The 10,621-nt window shown below is 48.4% G+C and overlaps 1 pseudogene; it reads left to right on the top strand.

Moving 5' to 3' along the window:
• Nucleotides 1-9,758: 9,758 nt before the first annotated feature.
• Nucleotides 9,759-10,140, top strand: LOC115651188 (annotated as a pseudogene).
• Nucleotides 10,141-10,621: the final 481 nt, after the last annotated feature.

Raw genomic sequence — 10,621 nt, 5'->3', positions numbered from 1 at the left:
AAGTTAATGTACACACCACCCCTGCAACACAACCTTAGCCTGCAACCTGAAGCTGATCATCGCCACTGGGAATGGCTCCGCAAGAGCGGTAACAGATAGACGTGAAGAATAAATAGGAGACTGTGCTGTTGTTTGTGTTGCACTCCAGATGTGAATTCCAGCATTTATCTGCATGCGCTCCAGCTGCTTTCACGGCCTTATAGGTAGGTGTACTGAATGGTGGAGGGATTAGTTGGAGCAGGCTGGCAGAGCTGACAAGAGATGCATGTCAGTCAGTCAAGGCTTTCCCCTGCCCATGTAATGTCTTCAGAGCTGAGAGATCCCCCCTGTTATATGCAGTCTCCTTGCCACATGCCACATCTTCCTCTAGCAGCAGAGAGTGAGGACCATTGCTTCAGAGCCTACCGACATCATATGTGCCTCTAACAGAAGGGGTCGCTAAGGAGCAGCATACAGCTTGCTATTTCAGGACACCCTCTATTTGCTCATGGGATGGCAATAGTTCATTAGACTGCCAGCCCAGCCCAGCCCAGCATGCAGCCGTTAGACAGCCCGTGTGCATCCTGAAAAAGGATGAGCTCTGTTTGGAAAATGTCCTTGCTTCACAGCACATCCTGGTGCAGCCAATGGCTGCTATGCAGGAGCAGAGCTGGGTGAATGATGCAAAGCACTCCCCAAGAGTATGGGTTTGAATTTCTTAACCAATTCACTTCAACCTTACTTATGCTCTTTTGGTGTTTGTGTCTCCTGCTTCTCAGTTTGTGTTATGTGACACCCCCCCGCCCCTTGCACATCCACAGGAGCCATGAGCCAGCTACTGCTCCCAGCTACGGGGGTTGTCCTTTAGCCTAAGCTGCAAGGGCTCATTCTTTAGCACCGGAGGTGGTGTTGTCAACCCCCAGTGACAGACCAAGGTGGCTGTTACCTTTGCTTTCTGCAAATATTCATGCCATCGAGTTTTGCTGGCACAAATGTTTGTGGAACACGACTATTAGGGTCGTACATAAGATGAGTCATGGAAACGGAATGTTTCATTTGCAGCCGCTAGAATTCCTGCTGGAAGCGCTCGGATGCTCACTCACTCAGGACACGGAATACCATGTGGCTTTTGTGACCAATCCCTACCAAGCAGCACAAGCATGACTCCTGAGTGCTCATGATTAATGCAAGAATTTAGAGACGATTAATTAATGGAGCAGAAGAAATCGCAATCTGAGCATGAGCAGAGAAAAGATGTTACGTTACCCTAGTAGGTTTCATAATGCAAATCATTCACTCGGCCCAAGCTCCAATAATTCAGGGACCAGCTTCACTCTCAGATCGCAGCCCCTGGTTACAGTAAGCCCATATGGAGCAGGGGTTGCAATCCCCTTGCCCCCCTGCCCCAAGTAATCAAAACTAGCTGCTGGAGCAGCCGAAAAATGGATGGCGCCAAGCAGGGGCCAGACAGGAGAGACACAGATTCAGTGATAAACTGTTCAGGGCAGGAGCTACGTCTTGGTCTGTTTGCAGAGTGATTTGCACAATAGGGGTCCCGAGCTGCTTCCATATTGTAAATAGTAGTAATAATAATAATAATGATTCAGTGCTTCTCTGCCTGGATTTCACAGCTGCCCTCCCTGCAGGGGTAAAACTTCCCACTCCAGTGCAACTCCCCCTGCAGATACACCCCTCATGTCTACAGATGGGAATCTGGCCCCTAACTGGGCCATAGTATTTTGCTCTTTATTGCTGCATCCCCTTACAGAATCTTCCTGGGTGAGATTTCGTGCCCTGCTCACAGACACCAGACGAGCCAGCTTCGCCACCTCTCACCTCAGTTCCTAGGCAATGAAAGGTCTTCATTGGCAGTCTGCGAGGCTGGATTCCTGCCCAGCTTTTCCAGGGGAGGTAAGTGCGTGCTCCATCCGGCATAGTAGGTTAACTCGCCTTTGTAGCCACTTTCACAGCTTAGCATCCCTTAATGGCCCCTCCCTCCTTGCTGGGTGACGATGATGGACCCAGCAGGCAAGTTGTGTCAGTGATATGACGCTTTGGCCCTTAGGATGTCTCTGAAGATCCCCATGCTCCCTGTGGTGGTTTTTAGATGTACTCGGCTGATTTGAGCACCTGGAGTACAGGCAGGCAGTCCCCGGGGGGCCTGTACTGCGTCAGCAGGATGTGCATTAAAAACGCATTCAGCTGCCGCTGCACTGGACGTGTTGTAGAGCTGCCTTGAAAAATTGATATGAAAATGGACCAGACCAGGCACAAAATTGAAAGGCTGGACTTGGTGTAAAGGCCCTGAGATTTGGGTTCAGTTCTGGCTGTGCTACAGATTTCTTGTGTGAGTTTGGGTAAATCACATGATCGCTGTGTCTCCGTTTCCCTGATGTGTATTCATGGGGATGCGCCCTTTCTCCCACTTTTTGTCTGTCTTGTGTATTTAAACTGTAAGCTATTCAGGCCACGAACTCATTGTTTGCTGTGTTTATGCATAATGGAGCCCAGATTCTGGCTGAGGCCTCTAGGTTCTTCTCGGACAATACAAATAACAACAACATTCACAACATTTCCTTCCATTGTAATGGAAGGAAAAAGATGGTTTACCTGCCAGTCAGAAAAAAAAATTAGATGCCCTGGGCAAAGGTGAATAAAGGTGGCCAGTTTGCTTTATATTATATGTCTGCAAGGTATGAAAGTGTTAGTGTATGAATGCATCATTTACTTTAAAGAGCATCCATTGCAGAAGGCAGTTCTGTGATACTAGCAAAGTCCTTGATGAGCCCTGTCCAGAGAATCTCTCAGCTTATCACTCATAAAACAGGTCTGTCTACTTGGGATGTAAACTGAATGAACCTTACACTAATGCTGCTGTAGCCTCCTACTAGAAGGCCCTGTGCTCCCTGGGGCCGATCCTCAGCTGCTGTCAGATATCACAGCCCCATTGCAGTCAGTGGAGCTATGTCATCACATTTACATGCTGCCCTCTCTTCCACATTCTCCCACAGGCATCTCTAAAGAACGTCCTCCCCCTACCCCTGTGGCCATCTGGTTTATGGCAAACCCATTGTCCCATCATCACGCCCTCCCACTTCCAATCCCAAAGTTGCTGCCACCCCGCCTTCTTCCCCTTCACAGGACCCAGGAACAGGAAAGAATGTTAATACTTAAAAATGTTTACAGGTTTTACTTTCATTGCCAGCCTGCACAATTCAGAGGGCTGTGGGGCTAGTTTAACCAGCTGTGAGTGGAGAGGCAGCCCCCCTCCTTTATTACAAAGAATGCTGGAGCAGCAGTAAGCTTCTGCAGTTGATCTCAGAGCATGTCCGGGCACTCTAGCAATGGTTTCGGATTTTCCTTGGGTAGGGGAGTTTCCCATTGCTATGCAGCTTTTAACCCCATCCAGCCACCATTCTCTCTTTGAGGCTGCAAACTCTTTCAATCCAGGCAGGGGATTCAGAATTTTTCCTGGTAGTTGAAAATTCCCATGAGATTTTCCTTTTTTTAAATCAAATGTAGTTTCCCAGGATTCTTAATTGTAAGATCAAGTAAGTTACTCTTATGAAGCTGCTCTAAACATAAGCTCTGCTGTCCTGGGGCCCTGGGAAGCAGAGACCAGCCCTAGGGCAGTACACTCTGGCTATGCCTGCCTGATTCACACTCCACACTGGGGGCTGGCAGCCAGTGATTTCCCTACACTCCCCCCCCTGAATTTCCCCCAACCCCCTCCCCCAGTTTTGTGAACTAGTTACATGCCAAACCTGGTGGCTGAACTTTGCGACTTTGTCCTCACCCACAACTATTTCCATATATTGGGGACAATATATACCTTCAAGTCAGCGGCACTGCTATGGGTACCCACATGGCCTCATAGTATGCCAACATTTTTATGGCTGACTTAGAAAAATGCATCCTTAGCTCTTATCCCCTAACGCCCCTACTCTACTTGCACTACATTGATGACATCTTCATCATCTGGACCCATGGAAAAGAAGCCTTTGAGGAATTCCGCCATGATTTCAACAATTTCCATCCCACCATCAACCACAGCCTAGACCAGTCCACACAAGCAGTCCATTTCCTTGACACTACTGTGCTAATAAGTGATGGTCACATAAACACCACCCTATACCGGAAACCTACTGACCACTATACTTACCTACATGCCTCCAACTTCCATCCAGGACACACCACACAATCCATTGTCTACAGCCAAGCTCTAAGATACAACTGCATTTGCTCCAATTCCTCAGACAGAAACAAACACCTACAAGATTTCTATCAAGCATTCTTACAACTACAATACCCACCTGCTGAAATGAAAAAACAGATTGACAGAGCCAGAAGATTACCCAGAAGTCACCTACTACAAGACAGGCCCAACATAGAAAATAACAGAACACCACTAGCCGTCACTTTCAGCCCCCAACCAGGGGCAGCTCCAGGCCCCAGCACGCCAAGCGCATGCTTGGGGCGGCATGCCGTGGGGAGGGGCGCTCTGCCAGTCCCCGGGAGGGCAGCAGGCAGGCCGCCTTCGGCGGCATGCCTGCAGAGGGTCCACTGGTCCCGCAGCTCCAGTGGAGCCGTGGGACTGGCGGACCCTTCATAGGCACTCCTGCAGGAGGTCCACCGGAGCCACGGGACCGGTGACCGGCAGAGTGCCCATCACGCCATGCCGCAGTGCTTGGGGTGATGAAATGTCTAGAGCCGCCCCTGCCCCCAACTAAAACCTCTCCAGCACACCATCAAAGATCTACAACCTATCCTGAGAGATGATCTCTCACTCTCCCAGATCTTGGGAGACTGGCCTGTCCTTGCTTATAGATAGCCCCGCCAATCTGAAGCAAATACTCACCAGCAACCACAGACCACACAACAAAAACACTAACCCAGGAACCTATCCTTGCAACAAAGCCCAATGCCAACTCTGTCCACATATCTATTCAATTGACACCATAATAGGACCTAATCACATCAGCCACGCCATCAGGAGCTCGTTCACCTGCACATCTACCAGTGTGATATATGCCATCATATGCCATCAATGCCCCTCTGCCATGTACACTGGCCAAACAGGACAGTCTCTACGCAAAATGGACACAAATCTGACATCAGGAATCATAACATTCAAAAACCAGTAGGCGAACACTTCAACCTCTTTGGACGTTCAGTAACCGATTTAAAGGTGGCAATTTTGCAACAGAAAAGCTTCAGAAACAGACTCCAACTAGAAACTGCTGAACTTGAATTAATATGCAAACTAGATATAATAAATTTAGGCTTAAATAGAGACTGGGAATGGCTGAGCCATTACACACATTGAATCTATTTCCCCATGTTACGTATCCTCACACCTTCTTGTCGAACTGTCTTAAATGGGCTATCTTTGATTATCACTACAAAAGTTTTTTTTCTCCTGCTGACAATAGTGCATCTTAATTAATTAGCCTCTTAGAGTTGGTTGGGCAACTCCCACCTTTTCATGTTCTCTGTATGTATATATATCTCCTCACTATAAGTTCCATTCTATGCATCCGATGAAGTGGGCACACAAAAGCTTATGCTCAAATACATTTGTTAGTCTCTAACATGCCACAAGTACTCCTGTTCTTTTTTGTAGATACAGACTAACACGCAGGGCAGGTGCAACCTATTAGGTGACCTAGGCGGTCGCCTAGGGCACTAGGATTTGAGGGGGTGGCATTTTCTTCGGCAGTGGCTGGGCCGGCCGAAGATCCAGCCGCCGCGGTCACCACCGGCATTTAGACAGAGGGAGCTGGGGCAGGGGAGCACGAGGAGGGCCACCTGCAGCAAGTAAGGGGGGCGGCATGCAGGGGAACTCCCCATCCCAGCTCACCCCTGCCCCGCCTCCTCCCTGAGCACGCCGTGGCTGCTTCACTTCTCCCGCCTCCCAGGCTTGCGATGCCAATCAGCTTAGGTGCCGCAAGCCTGGGAGGCGGGAGAAGTCAAGGAGCGATGGCGTGCTTGGGAAGGAGGTGGAGCAGGGGAGAGCTGGGGTGGGCATCTGCCGCACAGCTCCCCGGGCCGGGGGGGGAAGCTGCCATGACGGGAGGGGCGCCTCAGTGTGGGGAGGGTGGGGAGCTGCTGCACGGCTCCCGGGGGGGGGAGCTGCCACAGGGAGGGCGCCTCAGGGCGGAGGGGGGGAGATGCCACAGGGGGGGTGCGCCTCAGGGCGGAGGGGGCAGGGAGCCACTGCAGGGCTCAAGGTCAGGGGAGGACGCAAGGTGGAAGTTTCGGCTACGGTGCGAAACATCCTTGCACCAGCCCTGCTAATACGGCTGCTACTCTGAAACATGCCAATTTAGTGACCGTTTAGAAATTTGAATTGAAATTGAAACATTAATACACACTTTTAAAGCATATACAGTGTATGATAAAATATGTGTATCTGAAAGTATAATAGATTTGTAAAGTATGAACATAGACTAGCTTCCTTATACAGCTGTTGTTTTTTATGACAGTGTCAGTGCATTCATTTCGGTGATGTTGGCCAACCTAATAATTTCAAATAATGATTTGTAAACAAAGTCTAAATGAGCTCTTACTGACAGTTAATGATGAGCTGGGGCTGGGAGGAAAGGCTTCAGGACCAAATTGTATTTACATTCACACCTAATCTATCTAGGTATCCAGCAAACAGAGCTGTGTTGCCCAAGTGATAGATTTTGGCTGGGGTTGGCTTACAAGTCACTTTAATGCGGGGTGGAGGTGTGTGTGGGGGAATGAAATGTTATTATTCTTATTGTATGAGTAAAGAGCAGTAGAACTGTACTTAGCCTCTGCTGATTTGAGGGCATCAAGAGAGAGGGTGAGGACCTGCCCCTTTCCACTATTAGGCTCCATAGATAGGCTTTTGTTCTGTTAAGTGACCACTGCAGCTGAAGTCACTGACAATCAGGTCTAAGTGCTTAGTCCTGCTTTGAGGACAGTGTTCCTGTGGGTACAGTTTTTGTCTAAGAGACAGCCCAGACTGCACTAGCAGCGAGGTTCCCCCACTGAGAGCTCAGCTGAAATCACTGAGAGCTGGGTGGAACCTCAAGAAACCAACTCGCAGGTGGCAGCAGAAGGTGACTGTGCAGGGCCATTGGCAACAGAGTGGTGGAGTGAATGGTGGCACAACAAACCGCCATGGCCAGAGCGAACAGTGAGCAGCTGGAGGAATGAGCAAGGAGCTTTCTGGCCCCCCCACCTGGGAGGTATACTCATGTGAAAGCACCTCTGAACGCTGAGTCTCCACTGACCAAGGACAACACTGGTGAGTGGAGTGCGGTGGAGGGAAAAGGGAGGGGCATGTTAAATAAACATTTGTTTGTTGGACTATATTTTAGTCACTTTGCTCCAGAATGCTAGATTTGTGACTGGGAATGGAAACTTATATAAATATGTTTCCTAGTAGGTCAAGATTTTTTAAATGCATTATTTGCCAAGGTTGTTATCTCACATTGTTGCTATCTTGAGAGGTCATTATGTTGGGGAGTTTCTGTACTAAACATTTTTATTATTATAATTAATTTTTACATAAGAACGGTCATCCTGGGTCAGACCAATGGTCCATATAGCCCAGTATCCTGTCTTCCAACAATGGTCAAGGCCAGGTGCTTCGGAGGGAATGAACAGAACAGGTAATCATCAAGTGATTCATCCCCTGTTGCCCATTCCCAGCTTCTGGCAAACAGGCTAGGGACACTATGGTGTTGCATCCCTCCCCATCCTGGCTAATAGCCACTGATGGACCTATTCTCCAGGAATTTATCTAGTTCTTTTTTTAATCCTGTTATAGTTTTGGTCTTCATAGCATCTCCTGGCAAAGAGTTCCATGGGTTGACTTTATATTGTGTGAAGAAGTACTTCCTTTTGTTTTTTTAAAACCTGCTGCCTATTAATTTCATTGGGTGACTGCTATTTCTTGTATTATGTGAAGGATTAAAGAACATTTCCTTATTCACTTTCTTCACACTAGTCAAGATTTTATAGACCTCTATCATATCCCCCCTTAGTCGTCTCTTTTCTAAGCTGAAAATTCCCAGTCATTTTAATTTCTCCTCTTGTTTCATACTCCTAATCATTTTAGCTGCCCATCTCTGTATCTTTTCCATTTCCAATATAGCTTTTTGGGGATGGGGGGACCAGATCTGCACTCAGTATTCAAGATGTACACGTACCATGGATTTATATAGAGGCAATGTGATATTTTCTGTCTTATTATCTATCCCTTTCTTAAAAAAGCAAAGGTTTCAGAGTAGCAGCCGTGTTAGTCTGTATCCGCAAAAAGAACAGGAGTACTTGTAGCACCTTAGAGACTAACAGATTTATTTGAGCATAAGCTTTCGTGGGCTACATCCAAAGAAATGGACTGGAGCCCACAAAAGCTTATGCTCAAATAAATGTGTAAGGCCTTGGCTACACTGGTGTTTTACAGCGCTGCAACTGTCTCGCTCAGGGTGTGAAAAAACAACCCCCTGAGCTCAGCAAGTTACAGCGCTGCAAAGCTTCAGTGTAAACAGTGCCCCAGCGCTGGGAGCGTGGCTCCCAGCACTGTAAGCTAATCCCCTCGGGGAGGTGGAGTACGTGCAGCACTGGGAGAGCTCTCTCCCAGCCCTGGCGCTGCAACCACATTCGCACCTCAAAGCGCAGCTGTGGGAGCGCTTTGGAGTTTCGAGTGTGGCCAAGCCCTTAGTCTCAAAGGTGCCACAAGGACTCCTGTTCTTTTTAAAAAAGCAAACAGAATGTTGGGAATCATTGACTGCCGCTGCACATTGAGTGGATGTTTTCAGAGAATTATCCACAATGACTCCAAGATCTCTTTCTTGAGTGTTAACAGCTAATTCAGACTCCTTCATCTTGTATGTATAGTTGAGATTGTTTTCCAATGTGCGTTACTTTGCGTTTATCAACATTGAATTTCATCTGCCATTTTGTTGCCCAGTCACCCAGTTTTGTGAGATCCCTTTGTAACTCTTCGCAGTCTATCTGGGACTTAACTATCTTGAATAGTTTTGTATCATCTGCCAATTTTGCCACCTCACTGTTTACCCATTTTTCCAGATCGTTTACAAGTATGTTGAACAGTAATGGGCCCAGTACCGACCCCTCAGGGATACCACTATTTATCTCTCTCCAGTCTGAAAACTGATCATTTATTCCTACCCTTTGTTTCTCAACTTTTAACCAGTTACTGATCCATGAGAGGACTTCCCTCTTACCCCATGATGGCTTACTTTTCAAAAGGCAATTTAAATTAAATACATTTAAAATATATATATATACATATATATTTAGAAATCTAGACCTGTTATGTGTTTTGGTGTAACTTGCATTATCCTTATGTTAAATTTGCATTGTCCTAACAAAACATTTACTTTATTCATATCTCTTTTATATATCTCATTGGTCCTGACACCCCCCATCCTCCATAAATTCAAACACCCCCCTAATTTCAATTCCTGGGGAAACCACTGCTGGCAGCAGGGCTGATGCAGAACCTTTTCACCAGTTCTACATGGGCTGGGGAAGCCAGCTGTGCAGGGGGTATTCTCAAGGGCTGGCTTCCACATACGTTAAGCTCCCTTTATGCTGCCAGAGTGGCTTAAAAGGGCCCCAGGATAACTGAGAAGTGCAGGTCCTCTGGTTTCTATTCTCTCAACACTTTGTCCCCAGAACTCCTGCTCTCGTACCAAGAATCTTTCCCAGGGCTGCGGCTGCACTGCTGCTGCTGCTTCCCTTTGTGGTGACCGAAAAGGAGAACTCTTCTTTAACATTACCGCGAGGACCTCATGGCCGGCATCATCGTCGCCGGCTGGGACAGGTGCAAGGGGGGGCAAGTGTTCGCGGTGCCCATGGGCGGGATGATGGTTCTCCAGCCCTTCTCGGTGGGCGGCTCTGGCAGCTCCTACATCTACGGCTTTGTCGACGCCTCCTACAAGCCAGGCATGAGCCGGGAGGAGTGTCTGAGCTTCACGGCCAATGCGCTGGCGCTGGCTATGGAGCGGGACGGCTCCAGCGGTGGGGTGATCCGGCTGGCCGCCATCACAGAGCAGGGCGTGGAGCGCCAGGTCGTCCTGGGCAACCAGCTGCCACGCTTCTCCTCCCCTTGAGGGGGGCCCCACCCCGACACCCCCTGCAACACACGGATTAAACTATGGGAACCCACAAAAAAAAACAAAAAACATTAACTCCTTTGCAGGCTATTGGTGCATTCCTCCTCCCCCCACCCTCCACACTGTCGTGAATCAAGTATTTCATATGTGTCCACTGATCCTGCCACCAGAGATGAAATGTCTTTATAATGGGATGCTGAGGGGGGGACCCCTCTGTCTGCCTTCCCATTTCTGTACAGCTCTTTTCACCCCTGGCAAAGCACCCTGACAGATGCATTACACTGACAATTAACTAACTAAGGCTGCTGGAAGGGAGGTGAGGGTCATTACCCCTGATTTACGGGTGGGTAAACTGAGGCACAGAGCTCTATCACTTGCCCAAGCTTACATGGCAAGTCAGTGGCAGAGCTGGGACTCAGCCCACGTCCAGACTAACCCGCGGCATCGGCAGGTTAAAATCGATTGCTCGGGGATCGATATATCGCGTCTAGTCTGGACGCGATGTATCGATCCCCGAGCGC

This window comes from Gopherus evgoodei, chromosome 4 (genome assembly GCF_007399415.2).
Source record: "Gopherus evgoodei ecotype Sinaloan lineage chromosome 4, rGopEvg1_v1.p, whole genome shotgun sequence".
In the NCBI taxonomy this organism is placed as follows: domain Eukaryota; kingdom Metazoa; phylum Chordata; order Testudines; family Testudinidae; genus Gopherus; species Gopherus evgoodei.
This window is presented reverse-complemented; position numbering and strand designations above follow the sequence as displayed.